Here is a 20348-nt window from a genome sequence, read left to right as displayed (position 1 = left end):
TTCATTAGTACACTTATAGTACATGATTTTATTATGTTTTGCGACGTGTGTTGTCACACCCCCAAAATCCACCTGCGGAGTATCACCGCCTGGGAGCGTGACATGACCAGGATCAAGCCACCAATCATATTGAACGTGTAAATAAATAGTAATAGTTATCCATCAATACGAAAGGTGTTTATCAAACCAACATAGTTAAGTATAGCGGAAGCATTTAAGTAAACCCAAACATAAGTATTAATGTGTGAATTATCATAAGTGTTCAAATAGCATTCACGATCCTTTGCCCACAACGACCTGCTCCTCCCTGTGCAAGCTCCATAATGTACCTAAGGTCCTGCAAGGCATGCAGCAGAGAGTCAACAACTAGTTGAGCGAGTTCACAGAAAGTAAGTTCAGCAGTAGAAATGGTATAGCTAGCATTGCGTTCGTTCATCTAATCATGTATCGTATTAGTTCGTTCGTTGTTCATGTATAGTATTGGTTTCCATCGCGGGCCCTTTCGGCATGTATGCGAAGATTTGGGTTAATACTCCCAAATATCCTAGACTACGTATATTTGTATCGCTGGCCACCCTGGCATGTGTGCGAAGTTCTAGTATGTATAGTTCGCAGCCTTCCCGAGGCATGTGTGCGAAGATCAGTCATAATTATCGCAGCCAACCCTTGGCGTGTGTGCGAAGATCAGTTCAAGTAGGTATACTAGTCTAGCCGTATCTTTTCATTTGCCATCCTCACCCTGAGGACTATATCATTAGGTTCCATTAACTAGGTACGTACAAAATAATCATCCAATCCCATTCCTTGGCTGTGTGAACTCCATGCCTTGGCTGTGTGAACTCACCTTGGGTTGCTCAGCAGATACACGAAGAAGAGGGTTCTTGAACTAACAGTGGTCAACCACGTCCTAACAGGGTTACCACACAAGTCAAGTTTGGTTCAAGTAATGCACGTATGAATCAAAGCAAACACGTATAGCACGTTTTACAGTCAAAAGCATATCAAAATCACACTTGTGCATCTCGGATGGTTGGGCCGTTGAGCTTGTGCGAGCCCAACCATCTTGTGCGATATAAATCTAGGCCCAAACAGTTCCCGGCCCGAATTAATTAATACCTTAGTCTTGTGCGAACCCTTTTTGGGTTGTGCAATCCAAACTAGCCCAACCCAACATAACACCCGGCCCAACATAACAGTCCAATATTGTACGGCCCAAAAGATAACATATAAATGACATTGTGCGATCCAAGCAGACTTGTGCGATCTGCTTGGGTTGTGTGACTGGATTGGACTTGTGCGGTTCAATTTGGGCTGATCGGCCCACTGCTTAACAACTTGTGCGACTGGTAACATCTTGTGCGACCAACTTGTGGGATTGGGGCTCTTGTGCGATCGGAGCCCCTTGTGCGATCCATCTAACTTACCCGAAACTTATGGCAATTGGTTACACAATTAATCAGTTTCCAATTTTATCTCAAATCAATTAACATCTTAACAGTTTCAAGGCCAATACATAATCGATCAAATCATGCAATTATAGACTATCTCACAAGAACCCTAAACCGATTTAAACAAGCTTTGTGACATGCAATTCATCATAGTTCAAGAACATATCCTAATACATTCAATCGGATTAAACATAACAACCAAGCTTTGTGACATGCAATTCATCATAGTTCAAGAACACATCCTAATACATTCAATCGGATTAAACATAACAACCTCATGCAAGCCGATTTCATACATAACCCGATTCACTAACATATCAACAAGTTAACAATCCGAATTGCATAACATAACATAGATTAATCATCTATTCGGTTCTTGATGGTAACATCCGATAAAGTGCACATGTGAGCCGGTTAACCTCTAATCGGTTTTTAAGTTATTTTCATGTATCCGATTCACAAGAATATCAATACATAGTTCATAATGTTCATCAAATCAACAACCCTAATCATCCGAGTCTAAGCATGAAATCATATAATCGTTCAACAAGAAAAACAATACAAAACACTAACCGGTTAGAATCAATCCAAGAGAAAATGAGCCGAATGAAAAGCAAGATCCCGATCCTAAGGTTGCTCGCCGTCGGGTTTGAGAGAGAGGATGAGGGAACTAGGGTTTGTAAGTGTAAAGTGTTTAGCAAACAAATGAGGAGCAACTCCCCCCATTGTGTATGTATACGTATAAGAGGGAATGGGCCGGCCCTTACTTGGGCTGCCCTTGATCCGATTTCAAGATGTGGCCCAAACGGGCTTGTGCGACCGAGCGGTGTGTTGTGCGGTTTGGTTCGTTTATATATACATACATACACATAGATACACACAAAGCACATAAGCATAACAATCATACTTCCATTAATCATTCAAGTTCATATAGTCACATATCGTGCACATACATCACATCAACGTAGGTCCGAAATACGAGTTGTCACATTATCCCCAACTAAAAAGAAATTTCGTCCCGAAATTTGGTATGCACTCACTGAGGGAGCTAGGTAAGTTCAATCGTTCGTTCACTGATTTTTCCTGGGGTGTCACATCCTCCCCCCGTTGATCTGGAATTTCGTCCCGAAATTCCGAAGTAGAAGCTTCAGCATCAGTAGTGGTTGCATTGGTTCTGAATAACTGGGGGTACTTTTCTGTCATCCTGTCTTCGCATTCCCAGGTGTACTCTGGGCCACGTTTGGAAATCCAACGTACTCGAACAAGAAGGATTCTCTTGTTTTTGAGGACCTTCACATCCCGGTCCGTGATTTCAATTGGTTCCTCAACGAACTGTAACCGCTCGTCGATAGTAAGTTCTTTGAAAGGAATGATAGGGGTCTCATCTGATAGGCATTTCTTCAGATTCGACACGTGAAAGACATTGTGAACTGCCCCGAGTTCAGCTGGTAGGTTTAGCTTGTAGGCTACTTTGCCTATTCTTTCTATGATCTCGAACGGGTCGACATACCGCGGATTCAGTTTGCCCCGTTTGCCAAAACGAACCACACCCTTCCAGGGTGAAACTTTAAGTAAAACCCGGTCCCCGACCTGAAATTCCAATGGCTTTCTACGCTTATCTGCGTAGGCTTTCTGACGGTCACGTGCTGCCGCCATGCGTTGTCTTATCTGTGCAATCTTTTCCGTGGCGTCCACTACGATCTCTGGACCCGTAATCTGACTATCCCCCACCTCTGCCCAGCAGAGAGGTGACCGGCATTTACGTCCGTACAATGCCTCGAATGGAGCGGCTTGTATGCTGGTGTGATAACTGTTATTGTATGAGAACTCCACCAAAGGGAGGTGCTTTTCCCAGCCGTTGCCGAAATCAATAACACATGCCCGAAGCATGTCTTCAAGAGTTTGGATCGTTCGCTCAGACTGCCCATCCGTCTGAGGATGATATGCTGTGCTCATGTCTAATCGTGAGCCGAAAGATTTGTGCATTGCTTGCCATAGCTCTGACGTGAATCGTGCATCCCGATCCGAAATGATGGAGGTGGGCACTCCGTGCCTCGAAACAACTTCCTTAAGGTAGATGTCTGCGAGAGTGGAGAACTTATCCGTTTCCTTTATAGCTAGGAAGTGTGCAGACTTGGTGAGTCGATCCACGATCACCCATATGGTATCATTCCCACGCTGGGATCTAGGTAGCCCTGTAACGAAATCCATGGAAATTTCTTCCCATTTCCACTGCGGTATCGTGGGTTGCTGAAGTAGACCCGCTGGTTTCTGGTATTCGACCTTGACTCTCGCATGGGTCGAGCACTTGCTGACATAGGTAGTGATATGGGCCTTCATGCTAGGCCACCAATAAGTAGTTCTAATGTCGTGGTACATTTTATCCGACCCTGGATGTACCGAGTAGCGAGACTTGTGTGCTTCATCCATTACAAGTTCGCGTAGACCGCCATAAAGTGGGACCCAAATACGCCTCGTTACATAGTAGACGCCGTCTTCCTTTTGTTCCATTCGTTGTCGTGAGCCGCATAGGGCTTCAGCCCTGACGTTTTCTGGTTTCAATGCTTCTGCCTGAGCATGTCGTATGTGTGCAGGAAGGCTAGACTGAATGGTAAGCTATAGCGCTCGCACGCGCCATGGTAGAGTGTCTTTCCGACTGAGGGCATCAGCCACAACATTGGCTTTGCCTGGATGGTACTTGATGGCGCATTCGTAATCGTTCAGTAACTGGACCCATCGCCGTTGACGCATTTTCAAATCCTTCTGCTTAAGAATATGCTCGAGACTCCTGTGATCGGTATAAATCGTGCACCTGGTACCGTACAGGTAGTGTCGCCATATCTTAAGCGCGAAAACAACAGCTCCCAGCTCTAAATCGTGCGTCGTGTGGTTCCGTTCGTGAATCTTAAGTTGACGTGAAGCGTAAGCAATAACCTTGTCGCGCTGCATTAACACACATTCAAGTCCCCGAATGGATGCATCACAATAAACCACGAAGTCATCTGTGCCCTCTGGCAAAGAGAGGATAGGTGCACTGCAAAGCCTATCCTTTAGGTGCTGAAAAGCAGTTTCCTGGGGATCTCCCCAACGGTAGGTGACACCCTTCTGTGTCAGTAGCGTAAGCGGCTGAGCAATCTTTGAAAAGTCTTTAATAAACCGTCTGTAGTAACCCGCCAAACCCAAGAATTGACGTATTTCCGTTGGCGTACGTGGTGCAGGCCAGTTCCTGATCGAGTCCACCTTGGACGGATCGACATGGATCCCATCCTTGTTCACTACATGGCCTGGAAAGTGGACTTCACGAAGCCAGAAGTCGCATTTCGAAAACTTAGCGTACAGCTGTCCCTTCCGTAGGAGTTCCAAAATAAGGCGTAGGTGCTGCTCGTGCTCCTCCTGACTCTTGGAGTAGATCAGGATGTCGTCGATGAAAACAATGACGAACTTGTCAAGATAGGGTTTGCACACCCTGTTCATAAGGTCCTTAAATACGGCAGGTGCGTTCAATAATATCAAACCATCCATGATATCATGTTAAACATAAAGTATAGTAGTTAAAATAATTCATAAAACCCAATACGATTGATGTTCAAACCAAACTTTGTTTAAGTAGCGGAAACATAATAATGAAAACCCAAAATAAGTTATAAGTTCAGATATCGTTCATTGCGTCTCCTCGTCCTAACACGAAAGCTCGACCTATTGCCTCGTTGCCATTGTTGTTGTTGTTCCCGTTGCCCTGGTTATTGTTGTGGTTCTGATTCTGGTTCAACTGAGGGTAATCGCGTTTGTAATGACCTTCAGCCCCACACTGGAAACATCCCCAGTTTCCACGCTGTGGCTGCTGCTGCTGTGGGTTCTGAGGAGCTGGTGGTGGAAGTTGCTGGTTCTGATTAATTGGCCGTGAGCTTCTACAATCTTTGGCTTCGTGCCCTAGCTTGAGACATCTTTGACAACGTTCTTTGCGACACCTTCCACTGTGGTGCCTGTTACACTTGTTACATAGTGGGTGAACTCCCCGGTATCCACCCTGCTCCTGACTGCCAGATGACTGCTGACTCGAATTCTGGTAGTCATTCGTCTTGCGCTGCTGTGCTTGAGACTGAACGGATACTGATCCCCTGCTGGAATCCCCATCCCATTTCCGTTTGTTGTCGTTGGGTGTAGCAGAAGTAGCAGCTGGAGTAGTAGTTGCACTGACGCGTTTGGGCAGCTTGTTCTGTTCTACTGCCTGATCTGTGAGTCGATGGGCAAGACGCTGGATGTCTTGGATGTTGTCGAGGTTTGCCGATGTAACATGGCTCTGAATTTCGGAGGCTAGACCCTTGAGGTACAACTCGATGCGCTTGATCGGAGGGTCTACCATGGTTGGGCACAAGATGGCCAGTTCGTTTGACCGTTTCGTATAAGCTTCTATCTCTGACCCCGTCATCTTCAAGTGATAAAACTCATTCTCCAACTTGTGGATATCATCCCTTGTGCAGTACTCACGTTTGATAAGTTCCTTGAAATCGTTCCAGGGTGTGGCGTTAGCAGCTGCCAACCCTAAAATCTGAACTTGGGCGTTCCACCAAGTTAGTGCTATTCCTTCTAGCGTGCCAGTGGCGTATTTCACCCTGCGAGCCTCAGGGCATTCGCACATCTCGAACACTGACTCCAGCTTCTCAAACCAGTGGAGGAGTCCCACTGCCCCCTCTGTGCCGCTGAAAGTACTTGGACGACAGTCCATGAAGTTCTTAAAGGTGCAAACTTGCTGCTGCGCTGGTTGTCCTATTGTGTACGAATAGGGCAAAGTTTAAATACAAGGGCTAGTTTAGGAATGTAGGATCTAAAGATCCTAGTGTGTGCTATACTGCAGGGTATACTACCTGCTTGAGCAGCTGCAAGTGCCGCAGCAACTTGAGCTTGAACGAGAGCCTCTAGCTGGGCTTGAGTCATGTTAATTCGTCCAGACATGATCTTCATAGTAAAAGTAGCGTAAGTGGGAATGGTTCGCGAGTAGGGCGATGACAGAAAAGTGTATGCACGTAGGTATTCTCATGTAATTAAGTCATGTGTATCTAAGCGTAATGCGAGCAAAGTTCTATATAGTTCTAGCAAATAGGCAATAAACATAAACCTTATTACCTAGGATGTCGAGTCTTGCACGTGAAGCGAAGCGTCGTTGTGGATCGTTGAGAGCACTGTTCTGGTTATAGTCTGGTTTTAATAAAAACGTTTTCCCATATTAAAACCGAGTTCTCTATAACCAATGGCTCTGATACCAATCTGTCACACCCCCAAAATCCACCTGCGGAGTATCACCGCCTGGGAGCGTGACATGACCAGGATCAAGCCACCAATCATATTGAACGTGTAAATAAATAGTAATAGTTATCCATCAATACGAAAGGTGTTTATCAAACCAGCATAGTTAAGTATAACGGAAGCATTTAAGTAAACCCAAACATAAGTATTAATGTGTGAATTATCATAAGTGTTCAAATAGCATTCACGATCCTTTGCCCACAACGACCTGCTCCTCCCTGTGCAAGCTCCATAATGTACCTAAGGTCCTACAAGGCATGCAGCAGAGAGTCAACAACTAGTTGAGCGAGTTCACAGAAAGTAAGTTCAGTAGTAGAAATGGTATAGCTAGCATTGCGTTTGTTCATCTAATCATGTATCGTATTAGTTCGTTCGTTGTTCATGTATAGTATTGGTTTCCATCGCGGGCCCTTTCGGCATGTATGCGAAGATTTGGGTTAATACTCCCAAATATCCTAGACTACGTATATTTGTATCGCTGGCCACCCTGGCATGTGTGCGAAGTTCTAGTATGTATAGTTCGCAGCCTTCCCGAGGCATGTGTGCGAAGATCAGTCATAATTATCGCAGCCAACCCTTGGCGTGTGTGCGAAGATCAGTTCAAGTAGGTATACTAGTCTAGCCGTATCTTATCATTTGCCATCCTCACCCTGAGGACTATATCATTAGGTTCCATTAACTAGGTACGTACAAAATAATCATCCAATCCCATTCCCACCCTGGGAACCCCATGCCTTGGCTGTGTGAACTCACCTTGGGTTGCTCGGCAGATACACAAAGAAGAGGGTTCTTGAACTAACAGTGGTCAACCACGTCCTAACAGGGTTACCACACAAGTCAAGTTTGGTTCAAGTAATGCACGTATGAATCAAAGCAAACACGTATAGCACGTTTAACAGTCAAAAGCATATCAAAATCACACTTGTGCGTCTCGGATGGTTGGGCCGTTGAGCTTGTGCGAGCCCAACCATCTTGTGCGATATAAATCTAGGCATAAACAGTTCCCGGCCGAAATCAATTAATACCTTAGTCTTGTGCGAACCCTTTTTGGGTTGTGTGATCCAAACTAGCCCAACCCAACATAACACCCGATCCAACATAACAGTCCAATAGTGTACGGCCCAAAAGATAACATATAAATGACATTGTGCGATCCAAGCAGACTTGGGTTGTGAGACTGGATTGGACTTGTGCGGTTCAATTTGGGCTGATCGGCCCACTGCTTAACAACATTACAGCCGATGAGGTCCAATGAGCCTTGTGCGACTGGTAACATCTTGTGCGACCAACTTGTGGCATTGGGGCTCTTGTGCGATCGGAGCCCCTTGTGCGATCCATCTAACTTACCCGAAACTTATGGCAATTGGTTACACAATTAATCAGTTTCCAATTTTATCTCAAATCAATTATCATCTTAACAGTTTCAAGGCCAATACATAATCGATCAAATCATGCAGTTATAGACTATCTCACAAGAACCCTAAACCGATTTAAACAAGCTTTGTGACATGCAATTCATCATAGTTCAAGAACACATCCTAATACATTCAATCGGATTAAACATAACAACCAAGCTTTGTGACATGCAATTCATCATAGTTCAAGAACACATCCTAATACATTCAATCGGATTAAACATAACAACCTCATGCAAGCCGATTTCATACATAACCCGATTCACTAACATATCAACAAGTTAACAATCCGAATTGCATAACATAACATAGATTAATCATCTATTCGGTTCTTGATGGTAACATCCGATAAAGTGCACATGTGAGCCGGTTAACCTCTAATCGGTTTTTAAGTTATTTTCATGTATCCGATTCACAAGAATATCAATACATAGTTCATAATGTTCATCAAATCAACAACCCTAATCATCCGAGTCTAAGCATGAAATCATATAATCTGACAACAAGAAAAACAATACAAAACACTAACCGATTAGAATCAATCCAAGAGAAAATGAGCCGAATGAAAAGCAAGATCCCGATCCTAAGGTTGCTCGCCATCGGGTTTGAGAGAGAGAATGAGGGAACTAGGGTTTGTAAGTGTAAAGTGTTTAGCAAACAAATGAGGAGCAACTCCCCCCATTGTGTATGTATACGTATAAGAGGGAATGGGCCGGCCCTTACTTGGGCTGCCCTTGATCCGATTTCAAGATGTGGCCCAAACGGGCTTGTGTGACCGAGCGGTGTGTTGTGCGGTTTGGTTCGTTTATATATACATACATACACATAGATACACACAAAGCACATAAGCAAAACAATCATACTTCCATTAATCATTCAAGTTCATATAGTCACATATCGTGCACATACATCACATCAACGTAGGTCCGAAATACGAGTTGTCACATGTGTTTATTTGACATGCTAGCACATTGTTTTACGTTACATTTCTTTTGCTATGTATGTTCATTTAACATGCTAGCACATTGATTTACATGACTTTTCTGCTTTGTATGTTTACTTAGCATACTTAGTACATTGTTTTCACATAACTTGTTTACATTTGGTATAACATTTGGTGTGACACCTGTGTCACCGCGACCATCAAACAAATACCAAGCCGATGAAATATTGTATTTCATACTTGGGATCTTGTACAAATATGTGTATCTTTGGCACATATCAATTCTTGTTCAATTTCAAACTTTATATCGCTTTCTGGAGAATTATACGCAAACTGGTGCGTAAATGTACTCGGTTTAATGCGACAAATACTCCGGAACATCAACATATACTCAACATACCTTAAATAACCTTTACATAACTTAGAAATGAGTTTTGAAGGCTTTGGTATAGCAAAAACAAGTTAATTCGCTTACAGGGACTAAACTTGACAAACTGCGAAAGTATGCCAATTTGAACTGTAACGAACATTCCGGAACATGTCCATAAGATAAACATACCATAAATATCCTTTACATAGCTTAGAAATAGGCTTTGAGAGGTTTGGTATGCTAAAACAAACTTTTGGATCATTCAGGGACTAAAAGTGTCAAAAAGTGCACAAGTTTGCACTTTCGCGCATAACTTACGTTCTGAATACATCCGGACATCCAAAAATTTATGTAAGCATCCTTATATTATGCCTTAGTGTTTGGCATGAGAAAAATCCATTCGTCGCGTCATTTGGACCGTCTTTCACGCTTATGCGCATTCCGTCGTAATTAAGCGAACATCGCGATCGTACGGCCAAACGAACCGACATCCGACATATTTTTGGGCATGTTTCATGTCCACAATGTTTAGGCATCATTTTAGGGCCTTAAAGATGGCTTTACAGGTCTTAGAAGGGCTGGAAATAGCTTAAACACGCAACAGGGACCAAATGTGTAAATTCTGCAAGTGGTGCAGATCAGAGGGGCCAGGCGGCCCGCGTAAGGATTGCCCAAAACATGAGGCGGGCCGCGTGAACATGTCTGACAGAAGATTTTGCATTTAATGCAGAATCTGGCCTTTCGTTCGATCAAGAGGCGATGCCTTTTCACCCAAATGAAGGGCCAAGGGCCAAGTTCAGTGTATTTAACCCCTGGACACATGTACGCACGAGATCAAAGCACGATATTCGATAAAACGATCCTAACGGTTCCACCTTTCCTATAAATACCCCCCCCCCCATTTGAGTAAAAACCCACAAAATCAGATCTAAAGCTCTAAGTTGAAACCATTGTTTCATACCTGAGCTATTTGGTCTTGATTTGCACTCGGGGACCCTCCGTAAGTCTTCTTTCGCTCTTTTATTCGCTTTTCGAGTCCGAAAGTCAACGTTTTGTTGACTTTCTGCATTGACCAGCTTATGGTCGATGCGAAGTTCATGGAACTTCATAACGTGAGCGTGATCACGATGGTCATGGTCCGTAGTGACCATACCTACTGATCACCACGTTATCTAGGCTCGGTGACGAGTCGTAGTTTCGGCCAAAATGTGCATTCTTGCATATTTTGTAACCAAACTACTCGTGGGCATCAAAGCAGTTTGTTTTGATGTCAAACCTGTTTCTAAACTTAGTTAAGCATGTTCTAACATGCTTAGCTCGTCACTTTTAGTTTAGTGCTTATATAGGGTCGTAAGGTAAGCGATCTAAACCATCGTTTATGCTTTCGAACCCGACCCATTTGGTCGGTCATTAGGACCTGACCAAACACATTAGGTAACCATAGCTATAACCTTCCGAGGTTATACCTTGTGGTCACGATGTTAGGCGTTCCAGACGCGTTCTACGCGAGCGACGCGTTAGGGTAGCGTAAGCTACCTAAACGGGTCGTGATGGACCGTAAGCACTTAGGTTAAGTTTCATTTTAGTATGTAGGTTTTGTTAAACCATATTACACGAGTCTCCATACTCGTTTGGTTTACGAACCCGCGTACTATCCGATCTTCCGATTTGGTCCGGTATATTAACATAGCTACCTATTAGGTGTCGTTGATATTCCGTGATCTTTAGCATTATCTGGTTATTATACAAGGAACTCAAAGCAATCTCAGGTGAGTACATTGAACCCCTCTTTTACTGTTTTCCAAACTGTTTTGGGGTGAAACACATGTGCCTACTTGCTACTTTTATGCTTTCCGGTTTTCACATCATATACTACTATGTTCGATAGTACATATATAGTACATGATTTCATTGTGTTTATGCTATGTATGCCCATTGTGTGCGTACTTAGTACATTGCTATACATTTCATGCTACGTACGCCCATTGTGTGCATACGTAGTACATTGTTTCACATTGCATTACTGTTGCATATGCTCATCCAGCATATGAACACATTACACTACATTTTGAACCGTTGTACTCTACAATACATTTCATGCTACGTACGCCCATTGTGTGCATACGTAGTACATTGTTTCACATTGCATTTCTGTTGCATATGCTCATCCAGCATACGAACACATTACACTACATTTTGAACCATTGTAACCATTTGACTATGTGAACCGTCTTACCCCTTTGATTTCATGAACCGTCTGTAACCATTGAACCGTGTAAACCTGTTGTATCCGTTGACATGATTTACAGTTGACAATGGACATTTGACTATACATAAACATTTCTTCCGTTGTTAAACATTTCATCTTGATGGTTTGGTTTAAGTAAATGATTAAGTAACGAGGCGTGTGTAATATGATACAAGCATGGTGGATACGCCGCTGGTACTTCCTATATATAAGTGTTTGTATGGTATTACATATCGTAGCGTTATTTGAATCATTTCATTTCAATTCAAGATATATGACATTTATACAAACAACACACTTTTCACGAGACATTGTTTTACAAACGACTTATCTTATACAAACTCATTTTTACATGGTTATCCGTTTAACCATACAGTGTTCTCATATTTATACATATCATTTGATCTTACCGTTTTTCAAATGATTTACAAGACAAAGCAAAATACGAGGTTCATGACTAAACATTTTCTCAAACTCAAGTCATGAATTCCGTTTTCACAAAACCAATGTATCTCACAGGCATTTTTATGCTGACGTACCTATTTTCACATGTGTTTTCAGGAGATGATGCATAGGACTTATCAAGACATACTTAGGCGGACCTGTGCCTTAGTGACTTAAAACGAGACAAGAACTAGTTAATTTATGTTATGTACACTTTGATTCTTGCTTAGACAATGTAAACTTTCATGTTTGATTTATAAAACGAAACTTCATTTGCCATGGATTTGAAACAATTGATTCTGTTACAACACTCCCCGACGTTTCCGCCACGTTTTGTATGTTCTACGTGGTCGGGGTGTGACAGAAAAGATGGTATCAGAGCCAATTGTTATAGGGAATTAGGTTATTAGTAATGCTTTGACCTAGTCTATAACCTTCCTAGGAACCTAACGCGAGTTTACTTGCGTTTAGTCACAAAACAATACCGTCACCTACCCTTAGGCGACGACCATAACAAGAACATAAATTTCAAAACCACCTTGAAAGCTAATCATCTGTTCTAGGATGATTGATTACTAGGTTTTGAACCCTCTATTGTAAGGTTTTGAACCCTTTGTTATAAGGTTTTGAACCCCTTTGAATTTTCAAAACTCCCGTCAAGGTTTTGGGTCCTAAATAGTGTGAACACGTGCGAACTGGAAGGGTGAATGCCTGTACCCTGGGTTTTCTGTCTAAGGTTAGAGTGTTCGTACAAATCCGCATAATCGGACCAGTCACTCTTACCTGGGAACTCTTGGGGTGAGTGTTCACTTATAGGCGAGCATGTCTTCGCGATACACTATGAGGATCTATTTGCTTTGATTCAGCCCTGGTGTTGTTTGTTTGCTTCATGATTCAAACAAGTGACCATCAACCGTGATTATGGTCAGTGATTGTAACATCCTACTCTTACCCAATACCATTTTATTTGTTTCCTTTCATGTTTTTCTCTTTTAGAATGCCTCCTCGACGCGAATACCAGATAGCAACTGCCGAGCTGGCAGAAATTATTGCGCAGCAGATGGCTGCTCAATTCCCAAATCTCTTTGCTCAATGGAACCAAGCCAACAACAACAACAATGGTACATGCAATTTCAAGAACTTTAACTCGGCTAAACCACTCAAGTTTAGTGGTTCTGAGGGAGCAACTAGGCTTCTCCAATGGTTCGAGAGCATCGAGAATACCTTTCGCCACGTGCAGTGTCCGGAAAATCGCAAGGTCGAGTTTTCTTCGAGTGTGTTTCAGAAGAGGGCCCTTACATGGTGGAACGGGGTAATGAGAGACCGTGGTGCAGATGTTGCTCTAGCACAAACATGGGCTGAACTGAGAGCACTTATGATGAGAGAGTTTTGTCCTCGTCATGAACAACGAGCATTGGAGAAGGAGTTTGATGATTTGAAACAAGATAGTGGCGAACACAGGGCATATACTGATAGGTTTGAGGAGTTGAGTCTACTTTGCCCGACTATGGTCACCCCACTCGACAAGGCTATCGAAAGGTACATCGACGGCCTGCCTGACTCGGTACAAGACATTGTCACTGGTAGCAACCCTACCACACTCCGTCAGGCCATTGAGCTATCTGCAACCTTGACTGAATCGCAGATCAGAAAGCATAAACTTTTTCGAAAAGGTGACAAGAAATCGGCCGGGGAATCGAACCCAATCGAGGAATCAAAGACCATGGATGAACAGACTGAATCTCCTAAGAAGTCAAGGAAGCGAAAGGCTTCTCAGAACTTCGCCGTGGTCGCTCACAATGGTCAAGCCGTCCCCAACCAACCAGCTCAACCCCCTGCTAGAAAACCATACAATGGAACTGCACCCTTGTGCAACCAATGTAGCCTCCATCATCACGCCAATGTACAGTGCCGCAAATGCCAAACTTGTGGACTCATAGGCCATACAACAAGAATCTGCCCAGCTGCAGCTGCACCAAACCAAGCTGGCAACAATCCCGCTCAAGGTCGTTTCCTACCAGGTTCTTGTTTCAACTGTGGCGAGATGGGTCATTTCCGAAGAAATTGCCCAAAGCTTGCTAATGCAAATCCAGCACAAGGATGATCACCCGACTGACTAGAAGACAACATCGTTTAGAAATAATCATGTCTTATGTATTAAGTTTCTTTTGTTGTCAAGATCCAAGGAACAGTTGATATCGTTGTTTATAAATAAATCTTTCATTTACATTGCAATGTATTTCTATGGTTGCATGTATAAACGACATATCCCTTGCAATACCGACAATCAAGGAACCGTATTCCTTGAAGAACAAACTACCCCCAAAATTCTCCCATTCTATAATCGCTTGCGTCTTCCACGGAATTCCTAAGTACCCGTTTATTCTAAGGAAACGAAGTACAAGGCGCAGGTTACAACACAAGACGAATACCCAAGGTACCACTATAAATCCTTAATAGGGTACCTAGGAATTTCCCGTAAGTCTTTAATTGTTGTATACCTTCATTCGAATGTGGTGATTCCTTGTAATCAAAAATCGAATTTTGGGAGATCTTTCTATCTTCTCAGATAGATTCCAGTGAACATTGAGATCCGTCGACAGGTTTCCATATCCGTATTCAATCGATAACAAGTTAATAACAAATTATGATCAAATTAAACAATTATGTGACTATGTGCTTATGTGTTTCCTTATGTATTGTTGTGTGATCCAAATTATGTTATCCAAATCTTCGTAGAATCTTACATATCCGTGTACAAGAGATTCATAGTAGGATGCCCAAAGGTATTACTTAAAATCCTCAATGGACTTCTATGTTATAGTTAAGTCCCTCGGATTATAAAGTACTACTTCATAATTAGACCCCTTGAGTGGTCTAGCTAAACAGATTCATCCAAAAATCTGGTTAGGGATATCATGTGATGATATAGCTGAAAGGACTCCTTGGTGGCCTAACCAAGAGGATCCCCTGTCGATCTAATTAAAAGGAACCGATGGAAGTCTAGTCACCCTCGTCACAAGTTTGATATCCTTCCCCAAAACATTACAAAACAAACTGTGCGGACTGTGCAAGGGATTACGTAATTATGGATGCATACATAATTATGGAATTTAGTGCACAGAAATCACAGCAAGTTCTGTCATGTGTCTAGAGTTAACCCTATTCATTTCCAATTCTGATGAAGCATCCGTTGAGGAAAAATGAACTAGCTATTCATTTTTGACTTCTGAAGAATATCCGTTGAGGAAATGAATATCCGTTATCCTTCATTTCCAAATCTGAAGAATACCCGTCGAGGAAAATGACTCCGTTTGTTCATTTTCGTTCTGAAGATTTATCCGTTGAGGAAATGAATATCCGTTTATCCTTCATTTCCAAATCTGAAGAATACCCGTTGAAGATGACCCCGTTTGTTCATTTTCGTTTCTGAAGATTATCCGTTGAGGAAATGAATATCCGTTGTGTAATCCTTCATTTCCAACTCTGAGGGAGCAACCGTTGAAGATGACTCCGTTAGCTCATTTTCGTTTCTGAAGATTTATCCGTTGAGGAAATGAATATCCGTTGTGTAATCCTTCATTTCCAACTCTGAGGAAGCAACCGTTGAAGATGACTCCGTTAGTTCATTTTCGTTTCTGAAGATTATCCGTTGAGGAAATGAATATCCGTTGTGTAATACTTCATTTCCAACTCTGAGGAAGCAACCGTTGAAGATGACCCCGTTTGTTCATTTTCGTTTCTGAAGATTATCCGTTGAGGAAATGAATATCCGTTGTGTAATCCTTCATTTCCAACTCTGAGGAAGCAACCGTTGAAGATGACTCCGTTAGTTCATTTTCGTTTCTGAAGATTATCCGTTGAGGAAATGAATATCCGTTGTGTAATACTTCATTTCCAACTCTGAGGAAGCAACCGTTGAAGATGACCCCGTTTGTTCATTTTCGTTTCTGAAGATTATCCGTTGAGGAAATGAATATCCGTTGTGTAATCCTTCATTTCCAATTCTGATGAAGCAACCATTGAAAATGACCCGTCTGTTCATTTTCGTTTCGGAAGAATGACCGTTAAGGAAATGACAAGATATTGCCTTACATATCATTGGTGGTTATTTGGCAAATTCACAAATAGACTCCTACGAATAAATTTCGGGACGAAATTTCCTAAAGTAGGGGAGACTGTGACACCTGTGTCACCGCGACCATCAAACAAATACCAAGCCGATGAAATATTGTATTTCATACTTGGGATCTTGTACAAATATGTGTATCTTTGGCACATATCAATTCTTGTTCAATTTCAAACTTTATATCGCTTTCTGGAGAATTATACGCAAACTGGTGCGTAAATGTACTCGGTTTAATGCGACAAATACTCCGGAACATCAACATATACTCAACATACCTTAAATAACCTTTACATAACTTAGAAATGAGTTTTGAAGGCTTTGGTATAGCAAAAACAAGTTAATTCGCTTACAGGGACTAAACTTGACAAACTGCGAAAGTATGCCAATTTGAACTGTAACGAACATTCCGGAACATGTCCATAAGATAAACATACCATAAATATCCTTTACATAGCTTAGAAATAGGCTTTGAGAGGTTTGGTATGCTAAAACAAACTTTTGGATCATTCAGGGACTAAAAGTGTCAAAAAGTGCACAAGTTTGCACTTTCGCGCATAACTTACGTTCTGAATACATCCGGACATCCAAAAATTTATGTAAGCATCCTTATATTATGCCTTAGTGTTTGGCATGAGAAAAATCCATTCGTCGCGTCATTTGGACCGTCTTTCACGCTTATGCGCATTCCGTCGTAATTAAGCGAACATCGCGATCGTACGGCCAAACGAACCGACATCCGACATATTTTTGGGCATGTTTCATGTCCACAATGTTTAGGCATCATTTTAGGGCCTTAAAGATGGCTTTACAGGTCTTAGAAGGGCTGGAAATAGCTTAAACACGCAACAGGGACCAAATGTGTAAATTCTGCAAGTGGTGCAGATCAGAGGGGCCAGGCGGCCCGCGTAAGGATTGCCCAAAACATGAGGCGGGCCGCGTGAACATGTCTGACAGAAGATTTTGCATTTAATGCAGAATCTGGCCTTTCGTTCGATCAAGAGGCGATGCCTTTTCACCCAAATGAAGGGCCAAGGGCCAAGTTCAGTGTATTTAACCCCTGGACACATGTACGCACGAGATCAAAGCACGATATTCGATAAAACGATCCTAACGGTTCCACCTTTCCTATAAATACCCCCCCCCATTTGAGTAAAAACCCACAAAATCAGATCTAAAGCTCTAAGTTGAAACCATTGTTTCATACCTGAGCTATTTGGTCTTGATTTGCACTCGGGGACCCTCCGTAAGTCTTCTTTCGCTCTTTTATTCGCTTTTCGAGTCCGAAAGTCAACGTTTTGTTGACTTTCTGCATTGACCAGCTTATGGTCGATGCGAAGTTCATGGAACTTCATAACGTGAGCGTGATCACGATGGTCATGGTCCGTAGTGACCATACCTACTGATCACCACGTTATCTAGGCTCGGTGACGAGTCGTAGTTTCGGCCAAAATGTGCATTCTTGCATATTTTGTAACCAAACTACTCGTGGGCATCAAAGCAGTTTGTTTTGATGTCAAACCTGTTTCTAAACTTAGTTAAGCATGTTCTAACATGCTTAGCTCGTCACTTTTAGTTTAGTGCTTATATAGGGTCGTAAGGTAAGCGATCTAAACCATCGTTTATGCTTTCGAACCCGACCCATTTGGTCGGTCATTAGGACCTGACCAAACACATTAGGTAACCATAGCTATAACCTTCCGAGGTTATACCTTGTGGTCACGATGTTAGGCGTTCCAGACGCGTTCTACGCGAGCGACGCGTTAGGGTAGCGTAAGCTACCTAAACGGGTCGTGATGGACCGTAAGCACTTAGGTTAAGTTTCATTTTAGTATGTAGGTTTTGTTAAACCATATTACACGAGTCTCCATACTCGTTTGGTTTACGAACCCGCGTACTATCCGATCTTCCGATTTGGTCCGGTATATTAACATAGCTACCTATTAGGTGTCGTTGATATTCCGTGATCTTTAGCATTATCTGGTTATTATACAAGGAACTCAAAGCAATCTCAGGTGAGTACATTGAACCCCTCTTTTACTGTTTTCCAAACTGTTTTGGGGTGAAACACATGTGCCTACTTGCTACTTTTATGCTTTCCGGTTTTCACATCATATACTACTATGTTCGATAGTACATATATAGTACATGATTTCATTGTGTTTATGCTATGTATGCCCATTGTGTGCGTACTTAGTACATTGCTATACATTTCATGCTACGTACGCCCATTGTGTGCATACGTAGTACATTGTTTCACATTGCATTACTGTTGCATATGCTCATCCAGCATATGAACACATTACACTACATTTTGAACCGTTGTACTCTACAATACATTTCATGCTACGTACGCCCATTGTGTGCATACGTAGTACATTGTTTCACATTGCATTTCTGTTGCATATGCTCATCCAGCATACGAACACATTACACTACATTTTGAACCATTGTAACCATTTGACTATGTGAACCGTCTTACCCCTTTGATTTCATGAACCGTCTGTAACCATTGAACCGTGTAAACCTGTTGTATCCGTTGACATGATTTACAGTTGACAATGGACATTTGACTATACATAAACATTTCTTCCGTTGTTAAACATTTCATCTTGATGGTTTGGTTTAAGTAAATGATTAAGTAACGAGGCGTGTGTAATATGATACAAGCATGGTGGATACGCCGCTGGTACTTCCTATATATAAGTGTTTGTATGGTATTACATATCGTAGCGTTATTTGAATCATTTCATTTCAATTCAAGATATATGACATTTATACAAACAACACACTTTTCACGAGACATTGTTTTACAAACGACTTATCTTATACAAACTCATTTTTACATGGTTATCCGTTTAACCATACAGTGTTCTCATATTTATACATATCATTTGATCTTACCGTTTTTCAAATGATTTACAAGACAAAGCAAAATACGAGGTTCATGACTAAACATTTTCTCAAACTCAAGTCATGAATTCCGTTTTCACAAAACCAATGTATCTCACAGGCATTTTTATGCTGACGTACCTATTTTCACATGTGTTTTCAGGAGATGATGCATAGGACTTATCAAGACATACTTAGGCGGACCTGTGCCTTAGTGACTTAAAACGAGACAAGAACTAGTTAATTTATGTTATGTACACTTTGATTCTTGCTTAGACAATGTAAACTTTCATGTTTGATTTATAAAACGAAACTTCATTTGCCATGGATTTGAAACAACTGATTCTGTTACAACACTCCCCGACGTTTCCGCCACGTTTTGTATGTTCTACGTGGTCGGGGTGTGACATTTGGTTTGTGTAACGGTTCTTTATTACATTCATTAACACCGATCATGCCGCTCGGTAGTAAGTAATGGTACCAAAGGACTTGACAAATCCCGTTCCTGACATCCTAGGTTTGTTTGGGTGTATGGAATGACTGAATCCGAAAACGTTTTACTTCGATAATCTTTACTCTAAGGTTATCCTGCTGTCTCAAGGCTTGGATGTATGTGTTAACTTACTACATAAATGTCTGTATCAATAGAACATGCAGTTATTTTACAAAACATAACTTTTGATTTATTTCAAATACTTGTTTTGTTCATTTTTACTTATGGTTTAAGTAGTCTCATTTTTACTTACCATACATAACTTTGTTTACACATTACATGACTTACACTTAACTTGGGTTATACTATGACATTTGACTATTGGTTTAAACATGAACATTATACATTGGTGATTTGTTTGGGTGACTTGAATAACGAGACGCGTGTAATATGATACAAGCATGGTGGATACGCCGCTGGTACTTCCTATATATAAGTGCTTGTATGATATTACATATGGTAGCGTTATTTAAGCCATTCAGTTTTGACATATTACTTTTACAAACATTCTCACTTAAACGTTGTTTTACAAGTAACTTGGTTTATACAAACTCTTTTGCTTGGTTACTCTTTTAACCATACGTTTTTCTTTCACATATACTTATCATCTAATTTTACTATCGTTTTTCAAATAATTTACAAAAGAAAAACACTCAACAAGGTTC

Source organism: Helianthus annuus, chromosome 12, assembly GCF_002127325.2.
Source record: "Helianthus annuus cultivar XRQ/B chromosome 12, HanXRQr2.0-SUNRISE, whole genome shotgun sequence".
NCBI classification, from domain to species: domain Eukaryota; kingdom Viridiplantae; phylum Streptophyta; class Magnoliopsida; order Asterales; family Asteraceae; genus Helianthus; species Helianthus annuus.
This window is presented reverse-complemented; position numbering follows the sequence as displayed.